The 9,826-nt window shown below is 51.1% G+C and overlaps 1 protein-coding gene across 1 annotated transcript in view; it reads left to right on the top strand.

Moving 5' to 3' along the window:
• Positions 1-825: 825 nt before the first annotated feature.
• ndst1b (N-deacetylase/N-sulfotransferase (heparan glucosaminyl) 1b) overlaps positions 826-9,826 on the top strand; it is a 367,233-nt gene continuing 358,232 nt past the window's right edge. Inside the window, exon 1 of the mRNA XM_070877113.1 lies at positions 826-971. The gene's annotated coding sequence lies outside the window, so the exon portion shown is untranslated. The remainder of the gene's footprint in view (positions 972-9,826) is intronic.

Here is a 9,826-nt window from a genome sequence, read left to right as displayed (position 1 = left end):
TACCCCTCCGACAGTGCGACGCTCCCTCAGTACCGTAGTGGGAGTGTCAGCCTAGATTTTTGTGCTTATGTTCCCGGAGTGGGACTTGAATCACAACTTTCTGGCTCTGAGGCGAGATTGCTGCCCACTGAGCCAGAGACTCACACTGCCAATATCTCCTTTATGTGGCTCGGTGTCAAATTGTGTCTGATTATGCTCCTGTGAAACGTCCTTGGGATGTTTTACTATGTCAAAGGTACTATATAAATGTGAGTTGTTGCTGTTGTATTATCGGTAATTGCAGTGACAGATTATCAGGTCATTATCACATTGCTGTGTGTGGGAGCTTGCTGTGTGTGGGCACAAATTGGCTGCCGCGTTTCCCACTTTACAACAGTGACTACACTCCAAAGGTAAAGTGTTTTGGGGCGTCCTGTGGTCATGAAAGATGCTATATAAATGCAAGTCTTTCTTTCTTTCAAGTCAACCAACGTGGTGAATTTTCAGTGTTAGCGCGGGGCGGGAGTGGGCTACCCGCCCAGTTTACAAGCCGCCTGATTTAGTCTCCACATAAAGTGCCGAAACGAAAATCGCGCGGCACGTCAAACAGAGGGCCAATCCGCTACCACCCGCTTTCCACCGGGCGGTCCCAGCGGAAACTAACCCCTATATTTTCCAGCAAAAAAAAATCTAATTTATCCGTAAAAGAAAAAATAGTGAAGTGTTTAGAGATGGAAAATGGTGATGAAACAGTTAAGCTCGGGGTCTTGCTCATGTCTGCAAGATGCCCTCTAGTGAGTGTTGTGGTTTCAGCTGTCTACCTTCCCCCTTTGTGCGGAAAGCAAGGAAGGCCCTCCTTGCTTGCTGGGTCCGAGTCGGCGAGAGGGAAAGCGGAAAGTAAAGAGAAAGTGCTTAACCCGAGAACGCAAAAGGCCTCAGGATTTAACAAGAGCTGCGGGAGCCACGTCTTAAAAGATTTAGATGCGTGGTGGGTGAGTCAGCGTTTTGATGCGTCGAGTCTTTGTGATGAATGGCTACACTGTGTGTGTGTGTGTGTGTGTGTGTGTTGTGTGTGTGTGTGTGTGTGTGTATGTATGTGAGTGAGTGTGAGTGTGTGTGTTCTGCAGGCCTCAACCTTCTTTCAGCTTCGACTAAAAAGCAGCGAAATGAACACGGGACTGTCTGAAAGGATTGAAGCACCTATCGCGCCCACCCCCTCGACAACCCCGCTCTGCCCTATCCCCCCCCCCCCCACCGCCTCTGGAATCCAGAAGCAATGAGGATGGGTTTAGCAGGAAGGGAGCCGGGGAGGCGGGGAGGTGGAGGGGGGGAACGGAGCAAGGGATTGTAATTGTGAATGAAGTGGCGAGAGAGCTGTGGAAGGGGAGGTGGGTGGGGGGAACGAGCGGATCTTGGGTGCTTGCAGAGTGCAGTCTGAGCCAGCTGGTTAGATTCTGTGCAGCCCAGCGTCTGCACAATTCAAAGACTGGCAAAGAGCAGCAGGCTTACTCCTTTTAAAGGGGATGGTGAGATCCATCGACGCAAGGTTTCGAGCTGGAGCTGTGATTTGGAAACACTTTGAGATGTCTGATCAAATTTGAATAATTCGAAAGAACCACCGTCTGCCGCGACCCCACTCCCCCAAATATACCAACTTTGGAGGGGGTACAGAGACGATTCACTCGGCTGATTCCGGAGATGAGGGGGTTACCTTATGATGATAGATTGAGTAGACTGGGTCTTTACTCGTTGGAGTTCAGAAGGATGAGGGGTGATCTTATAGAAACATTTAAAATAATGAAAGGGATAGACAAGATAGAGGCAGAGAGGTTGTTTCCACTGGTCGGGGAGACTAGAACTAGGGGGCACAGCCTCAAAATACGGGGGAGCCAATTTAAAACCGAGTTGAGAAGGAATTTCTTCTCCCAGAGGGTTGTGAATCTGTGGAATTCTCTGCCCAAGGAAGCAGTTGAGGCTAGCTCATTGAATGTATTCAAGTCACAGATAGATAGATTTTTAACCAATAAGGGAATTAAGGGTTACGGGGAGCGGGCGGGTAAGTGGAGCTGAGTCCACGGCCCGATCAGCCATGATCTTGTTGAATGGCGGAGCAGGCTCGAGGGGCTAGATGGCCTACTCCTGTTCCTAATTCTTATGTTCTTATGTTCAAATGACCTGTTCCTACGGATGATTTTAAATTCATCGCATTTAGAATAAACACTCAAAGTACCTGTACTCTGAACTGACTTGCAGTAAGAATTGACTGCACAAGCGAGGAGATGGTCTGCTTATGATGCATTGTTGCAGCCGTGCCATTCAGTAAAGTTGTCTTTCGCACGTTCACCCCGATTTGCATCTTGCTGTTTTGCATAGGATTACATCGGGGTATACGGCACAGAAACAGGCCATTCGGCCCAACCAGTCCATGCCGGCGTTTATTCTCCACTCGCGCCTCCTCCCGTCTTTCCTCATCTAAATCTATCAGCGTAACCCTCTATTCCCTTCTCCCCCATATGCTTTTCTAACTTCCCCTTAAATGGCATCGATACTATTCGCCTCAACCCCTCTCTGTGGCAGCGAGTTCCACATTCTCACCACTCTCTGGGTGAAGAAATTTCTTCTGAATTCCCTATTGGGTTTCTCGGTGACTATCTTATATTGATGGCCTCTAGTTATGCTCTTCCCCACAAGTGGAAACACTCTCTCTGTATCCACTCTATCAAAACCTTTCATCATTTTAAAGACCTCCATTAGATCACCCCTCAGCCTTCTCCTTTCAAGAGAAAAGAGACCCAGCCTATGTATACCCTCGCATTTCTGGTATCACCCTTGTACATCTTCTCTGCACCCTCTTCAGTGCCTCTATATCCTTTTTATAACATGGCGACCAGAACTGTACGCAGTGCTCCAAGTGTGGTCTAACCAAGGTTCGATACAGGGTTAGCATCGCTTCCCTACTTTTCAATTCTATATTGTGCTGTAGTTTTTGTGGATTTTCTGTGTTCCTGGTGCATTTTGCAGCACTTCTGCCCACAAAATCCCAGGTACTGTGACCTGGCCGTGTTCAAAAGATCACCAATAAGCCTATTGATTTGAGCTTTAATTCGTAGGCGACTAATTTCAGGGGGAAGTGATCGGAGTGAGCAGGGTGTGGCTGTATGGATGGGTTACCATCCCTCTGCAGTACTCATGGTCTACAGGGCTGTAGTAATACCCGCCCTCCTGTATGGCTCAGAGACATGGACCATGTACAGTAGACACCTCAAGTCGCTGGAGAAATACCACCAACGCTGTCTCCGAAAGATCCAACAAATCCCCTGGGAGGACAGACGCACCAACGTCAGCGTCCTCGACCAGGCCAACATCCCCAGCATCGAAGCACTGACCACACTCGATCAGCTCCGCTGGGCGGGCCACATCATCCGCATGTCAGACATGAGGCTCCCAAAGCAAGCGCTCTACTCGGAACTCCTTCACCTCAAGCGAGCCAAAGGTGGGCAGAGGAAACGTTACAGGGACACCCTCAAAGCCTCCCTGATAAAGTGCACCATCCCCACCGACACCTGGGAGTCCCTGGCCAAAGACCAGTCCGCCCTAAGTGGAGGAAGTGCATCCAGGAGGGCGCTGAGCACCTCGCGTCTCGTCGCCGAGAGCATGCAGAAACCAAGCGCAGGCAGCGGAAGGAGCGTGCGGCAAACCTGTCCCACCCTCCCTTACCCTCAACCACTGACTGTCCCACCTGTGACAGGGACTGTGGCTCTCTGTATTGGACTGTTCAGCCACCCAGCGAACTCACTTCAGGAGTGAAAGCAAGTCTTCCTCGATTCCGAGGGACTGCCTATGATGACGATGATGCAGTGTTGGCCGGTGTGTGATAAGAAACAGTCTTGCCAGAGTTTCCCTGACCAGCCTTGCTCTGCAGGTTGGTCGTGGTCATTGTCGCTGGAGTCACACAAGGGTGGAAGTGGGGGGGGGGGGGGGGGGGAGAGTGGTGAAATCCAGAGCTAAGCCCCTCCCGCCCGGGCGCCGTGCCGACGGTTCCTGCCGAAAACTCCACCGGAGGTTTAGCGGCGGCGCCGACAGATGGCGCTGCGCGCTCGCTAGCCCCGCCCGCTCGGTGACGTCACCCAGTGTGCGCGACGCCCCATTAGCCCCGCGGTCGCCAAATCTGCTGCGTCCGACTACCTCTCGGCGCCCGGCCTCTGCTTCCGACGGGGGAGAGCAGGCGTAACGCAGAAGCTGCCGGGCCGATTTGTCCAATGGGGAGCGGGCGGGCGGTCGAAACGAAATGTTTATCCCATTAACGAATCTCTCCGAGATGCTGCACACTGTGATTTAGCTGCTTTGGCTTTTCTGTAACGTTTCGGGGGTGTGGGGGGGGGGTCCTGCTGATTTCCCCTTTAAGTGCTGGGATGCTGGTTTCCGAGCGCCAGAACATCAGCAGCATTCCCGCGATAGCGCTCCAGGAATCGGGGTTCACGCTCCTAAGAGAGGTGCGGAACTCAAGACCATAAGAAATAGGAGCAGGAGTCGGCCATTCGGCCCCTCGGGCCTGCTCCGCCATTCAATAAGATCATGGCTGATCTGATCTTGGGCTCAGCTCCACTTCCCCGCCCGCTCCCCATAACCCTTCACTCCCTTATCGCTCAAAAATCTGTCTATCACCACCTTAAATATATTCAATGACCCAGCCTCCACAGCTCTCTGGGATCGAGAATTCCACAGATTTACAACCCTCTGAGAGAAGAAATTCCTCCTCATCTCCATTCTAAATGGGTGGCCCCTTATTCTGAAACTATGGCCCCTAGTTTTAGTCTCCCCCACGAGGGGAAACTTCCTCTCTGCATCTAACCTGTCGAGCCCCCTTATCATCATCATAGGAAGTCCCTCGTATCGAGGATGACTTGCTTCCACGCCAAAAAGGGATGAGTTCACAGGTGTTTCAATGAAGGACCTAATATTCCAGATCCTGAACCACATGTTGAAGGGTGGAAGATGCCTGTGCGTGGATTTTTTTAACGTGGGGTGACCGTTGCACACCAGCCACCACACGGGGCTTGACAGAGCTAGGTCTTGGTCCAGTGGCAAGGGTTAACCAGGACGACTGGAGACCAGCTCTGGGGTACCAACCTAGCACGCACACATATCACAGTGTGGGCTGGCCCGTGCTTATACATTTCAATAAGATCACCTCTCATTCTTCTAAACTCCAATGAGTAGAGGCCCAACCTGCTCAACCTATTCTCATAATTCAACCCCTTCATCTCCGGAATGAACCTAGTGAACCTTCTCTGAACTGCCTCCAATGCAAGTATATCCTTCCTTAAATCAGGAGACCAAAACTGTACGCAGTACTCCAGGTGTGGCCTCACCAATGCCCTGTGCAGTTGGAGCTTCCCTTAAAGCTCCACTCTCCTCTTGGGGGCGCTAATAGCGAATATCCCGGTTGGAGGCGGTAAACATCGCCCGGTGCTAAATTTAGCGACCAGACGGTGTCACTGCCTCACACCGGGCTATAACGAATTTGTAGAACAGGGATTTTAAGCAGTTTGGCACATCATTCTAACTAGATTTGTCATTTTGTCGTCTTTATGTTGCATTTTTTTACTGTTGCCCTGATGTCTTTAGATTCCTCGCTCGTTTGTCGCTAGATTTAATAAAGCTTTGTGTTCGCTATGGCCAACGTTGACCCTATGAACAACGGAATTATGAAAATTTGCCAGCAGTACGACGGGTTGATACATTTATCCTTCCAAACCCAAATCCTGACTGGAGGGAACATTTTGCGCTGGGGTGAAACACTAACAATAACACCAACTTGTATTTATATAGTGTCTTTGACGTAGTGAAGCATCCCAAGGCGTATCACTGGGGTATTATGAAATAGAAAAATAATTGACACTGATCCGCATAAGGAGAAATTAGCGCAGGTGACCAAAAGCTTGGTCAAAGAGGTAGGTTTTAAACTGCATCTTGAAGGAGGAGAGAGAGGGCGAGAGATGGCGAGGTTTAGGGAGGGAGTTCCAGAGCTTGGGGCCCAGGCAACAGAAGGCACGGCCACCGATGGTGGAACGATTTATAATCAGGGAGCCACAAGAGGCTCTATCTCTCTTTCCTCCTTCAAGACGCTCCTTAAAATCTACCTCTTTGACAAAGGTTTTGGTCACCTGGTGTAATTTCTTCGTGTGGCTCGATGTCAAATTTATTTATTTTGTCTTAAAACACTGCTGTGAAGCGCCTTGTGACGTTTTACTATGTTAAAGGCGCTATATGAATACAAGTTGTTGTTGCTGTTATTTTTTGTCGAACTGAGTCATCTTTTAATGTATTTCTTCCTGAGTCTGTTTTCTTTAAACTGAATCAACCTTGTGTTATGCAGAGGTAACTCAGCAGGTCCATCACATGCATCCTATATCATTTCTCTGACCCCCCCCCACCCCCATTTCTCTGACCCCCCACCCCCAGCACAAGATGGCTGCATTCTGCCCTGCTCGAGGCCATTGGGAGTTTGGCAAACGATCAGGTTGGTGATCATCACAGGCAGGCCCTCGGAATCGAGGAAGACTTGCTTCCACTCTAAAACTGAGTTCTCAGGTGGCTGAACAGTCCAATACGAGAGCCACAGTCCCTGTCACAGGTGGGACAGACAGTGGTTGAGGGAAAGGGTGGGTGGGGAGTCTGGTTTGCCGCACGCTCCTTCCGCTGCCTGCGCTTGGTTTCTGCACGCTCTCGGCGACCAGACTCGAGGTGCTCAGCGCCCTCCCGGATGCTCTCCCTCCGCTTAGGGCGGTCTTTGGCCAGGTACTCCCAGGTGTCGGTGGGGATGTTGCATTTTATCAGAGAGGCTTTGAGGGTGGTCCCTTGTAACGTTTCCTCTGCCCACCTTTGGCTCGTTAGCCACAAGGCAACCCCAGCCGAGTACTGTGGGTAGGCGGAGTCAGGCAGACAGGTTCAGTGTGAAGGGGACTGGCAGCTGATAACTTTCATCAAAACCTTGGGTCTCAGCACTGACCCGGTCACAGCTGGCCTTACAGTGGCCAGGGTCAAGCACGTCATGAGAATCAAAGCTGCTGCTGCGATACAGAATGGTGGCATCGTGGTTATGAAAGAAAGAAAGTTCGAGTCGCATTTGTATAGCGCCGTTCCCGACCACCGGACGTCCCAAAGTGCTTTACAGCCAATGAAGTCCTTTTTGAAGCGTAGTCACTGTTGTAACGTGGGAAACGCAGCAGCCAATAAGCTCCCATAAACAGCAATGTGATAATGACCCAGATAATCTGTTTTAGTGATGTTGATTGAGGGATAAATATAACTCCACTGCTTTTTTTTCGAAATAGAGCCACGGGATCTTTTATGTCTGCCTGAGAGAGGAGACGGGGCCTCGGTTTAACGTCTCATCAAAAAGATGGCACCTCCGACAGTGCGGCGCTCCCTCAGTACTGCCCCTCCGACAGTGCGGCGCTCCCTCAGTACTGCCCCTCCGACAGTGAGGCACTCCCTAGGTACTGCCCCTCCGACAGTGCAGCCCTCCCTCAGTACTGCCCCTCCGACAGTGCGGCGCTCCCTCAGTACTGCCCCTCCGAAGGTGCGTCACTCCCTCAGTACTGCCCTTCCAACAGTGCAACGCTCCCTCAGCACTGCCCCTCCGACAGCAGTGCGGCGCTCCCTCAGTACTGCCCATCCAACAGTGCGATGCTCCTCTCAGTACTGCCCCTCCAAAGGTGTGTCACTCCCTCAGTACTGTCCCTCCAAAAGTGCAACACTCCCTCAGTACTGCCCCTCCGACAGTGCGACACTCCCTCACAGCACTACCCCTCCGACAGTGCGACACTCCCTCAGCACTGCCCCTCCGACACTCCCTCAGTACTGCCCCTCTGATAGTGCGGTGCTCCCTCAGCATTGCACTGGGAGAGTCAGCAAAGAAGTTTGTGTGTAGGTTCCTGGAGTGGGACTTGAACCCACAGCCTTATGACTCACAGGCAGGAGTGCTACCCACTGAGCCACAGCTGACATTATGTTGCTGGACTAGTCATGATGATGAGGATGATGATGATAATGCACGAGTAATCCAGAGGCAACTGGGGAAATTTAAATTCAGTTGATTACATAAATCCACAATTAAAAAGCTAGCATCAGTAACACTGACCATGAAACAACCGGATTGTTGTTAAAAACCCAGCTGGTTCACGAATGCCCCTTCAGGAAGGAAATCTACCATCCTTACCCGGTCTGGGCCCATATGTGACTCCAGACCCACACCAACATGGTTGACTCTGAAATGGCCCAGCGAGCCGCTCAGAACACTGCCAGAAATTCCAGGACAATTGGGGATGGGCAGTAAATCTTTGCCAGTAACGCCCACATCCCATGAACGAGTGTTTTTTAAATTGGGTTCTGGAGGTTTCAAGATGCTGTAGCCTAAATCCTTAGTTACATTTGCTGTTCCACACTCCAGTCCACCGGCAACACCAGAGACGTGGATTTTGCTGGTTGGGAAGGGCTGTTTTGCCTCCTTTCCTGTCCAACAGTGCTGTCGTTCAGTAAAGGAAAGAAAGATTTGCCATTTATATAGCGCCTTTCACAGCCACTGGCGATCCCAAAGCACTTTACAGCCAATGAAGTACATTTGGAGTATACTCACGGTTTTAATGTGGGAAACGTGGCAGCCAATTTGCGCACAGCAAGCTCCCACAGACAGCAACGTGATAATGACCAGATAATCTGTTTTGGTGATGTTGGTTGAGGGATAAATATTGGCCAGGACACCGGGGATAACTCCCCTGCTCTTCTCCGAAATAATGCCATGGGATCTTTTACATCCACCTGAGAGAGCCGACGAGGCCTCAGTTTAACATCTCATCTGAAAGAGAGTGTAATGTATGCACAGGTGAGTATGCTCACAGGTTGGTTAAGCTGTTGCATGGGAGCCAGTCTTAGCCAGTCACATGATGTTCACAAGACTCAATAAAACCCCGGCCAGTTGGGTTCGGGGGATCCACGATGAGGCAGGTGGTTGTGAGCCTGGTGGATGAACCGGTAATGTGTAGTGTGATTGTTAAACCTTTGCTAATAAACCAACTAGTTCTTAATAGCAATGTGTTGCTATGAATTCTTCAGCAAAGAACCCATGAAGCAAATATATTACAGGTACCACCTCTGACGGTGCAGGACTCCCTCAGTCATCATCATCATAGGCAGGCCCTCGGAATCGAGGAAGACTTGCTTCCACTCCTAAATTGTGTCCTTAGGTGGCTGAACAGTTCAATGCGAGAGCCAGAGACTCTGTCACAGGTGGGACAGATATTCGATGGGTGAACGGGGTGGTGGGACTGATTTGCCACACGCTCCTTCCGCTACCTGTGCCAGACCAAATCTCAACGCCACGAGCGAGAAGAGAAGAGCTCAATGCCCACCCGGATGCACTTTCTCCACTTCGGGCGGTCTTCGGCCAGGGTCTCCCAGGTGTCAGTAGTGATGTCACATTTTACCAGGGAGGCTTTGAGGGTGTCCTTGTAATGTTTCTGCTGCCCACCTTTGGCTTGTTTTCCTGCCCTTTCGACAATGCAGCACTCCCTCAGGACTGCCCCTCCGACAGTGCAGTGCTCTCTCAGTACTGCCCCTCTAACAGTGCAGCGCATCCTCAGTACTGCCCCTCCGACAGTGCAGCACTCCCTCAGTACTGCCCCTCCGACAGTGCAGCGCTCCCTCAGTACTGCCCCTCCGACAGTGCAGCACTCCCTCAGTACTGCCCCTCCGACAGTGCAGCGCTCCCTCAGTACTGCCCCTCTAACATTGCAGCACACCCTCAGTACTGTCCCTCCGACACTGCAGCACTCCCTCAGTACTG

This window comes from Pristiophorus japonicus, chromosome 4 (genome assembly GCF_044704955.1).
Source record: "Pristiophorus japonicus isolate sPriJap1 chromosome 4, sPriJap1.hap1, whole genome shotgun sequence".
Taxonomy (NCBI): domain Eukaryota; kingdom Metazoa; phylum Chordata; class Chondrichthyes; family Pristiophoridae; genus Pristiophorus; species Pristiophorus japonicus.
Note: the sequence above shows the minus strand (reverse complement) of the source record. Positions and strands in the feature narration are given on the sequence as shown.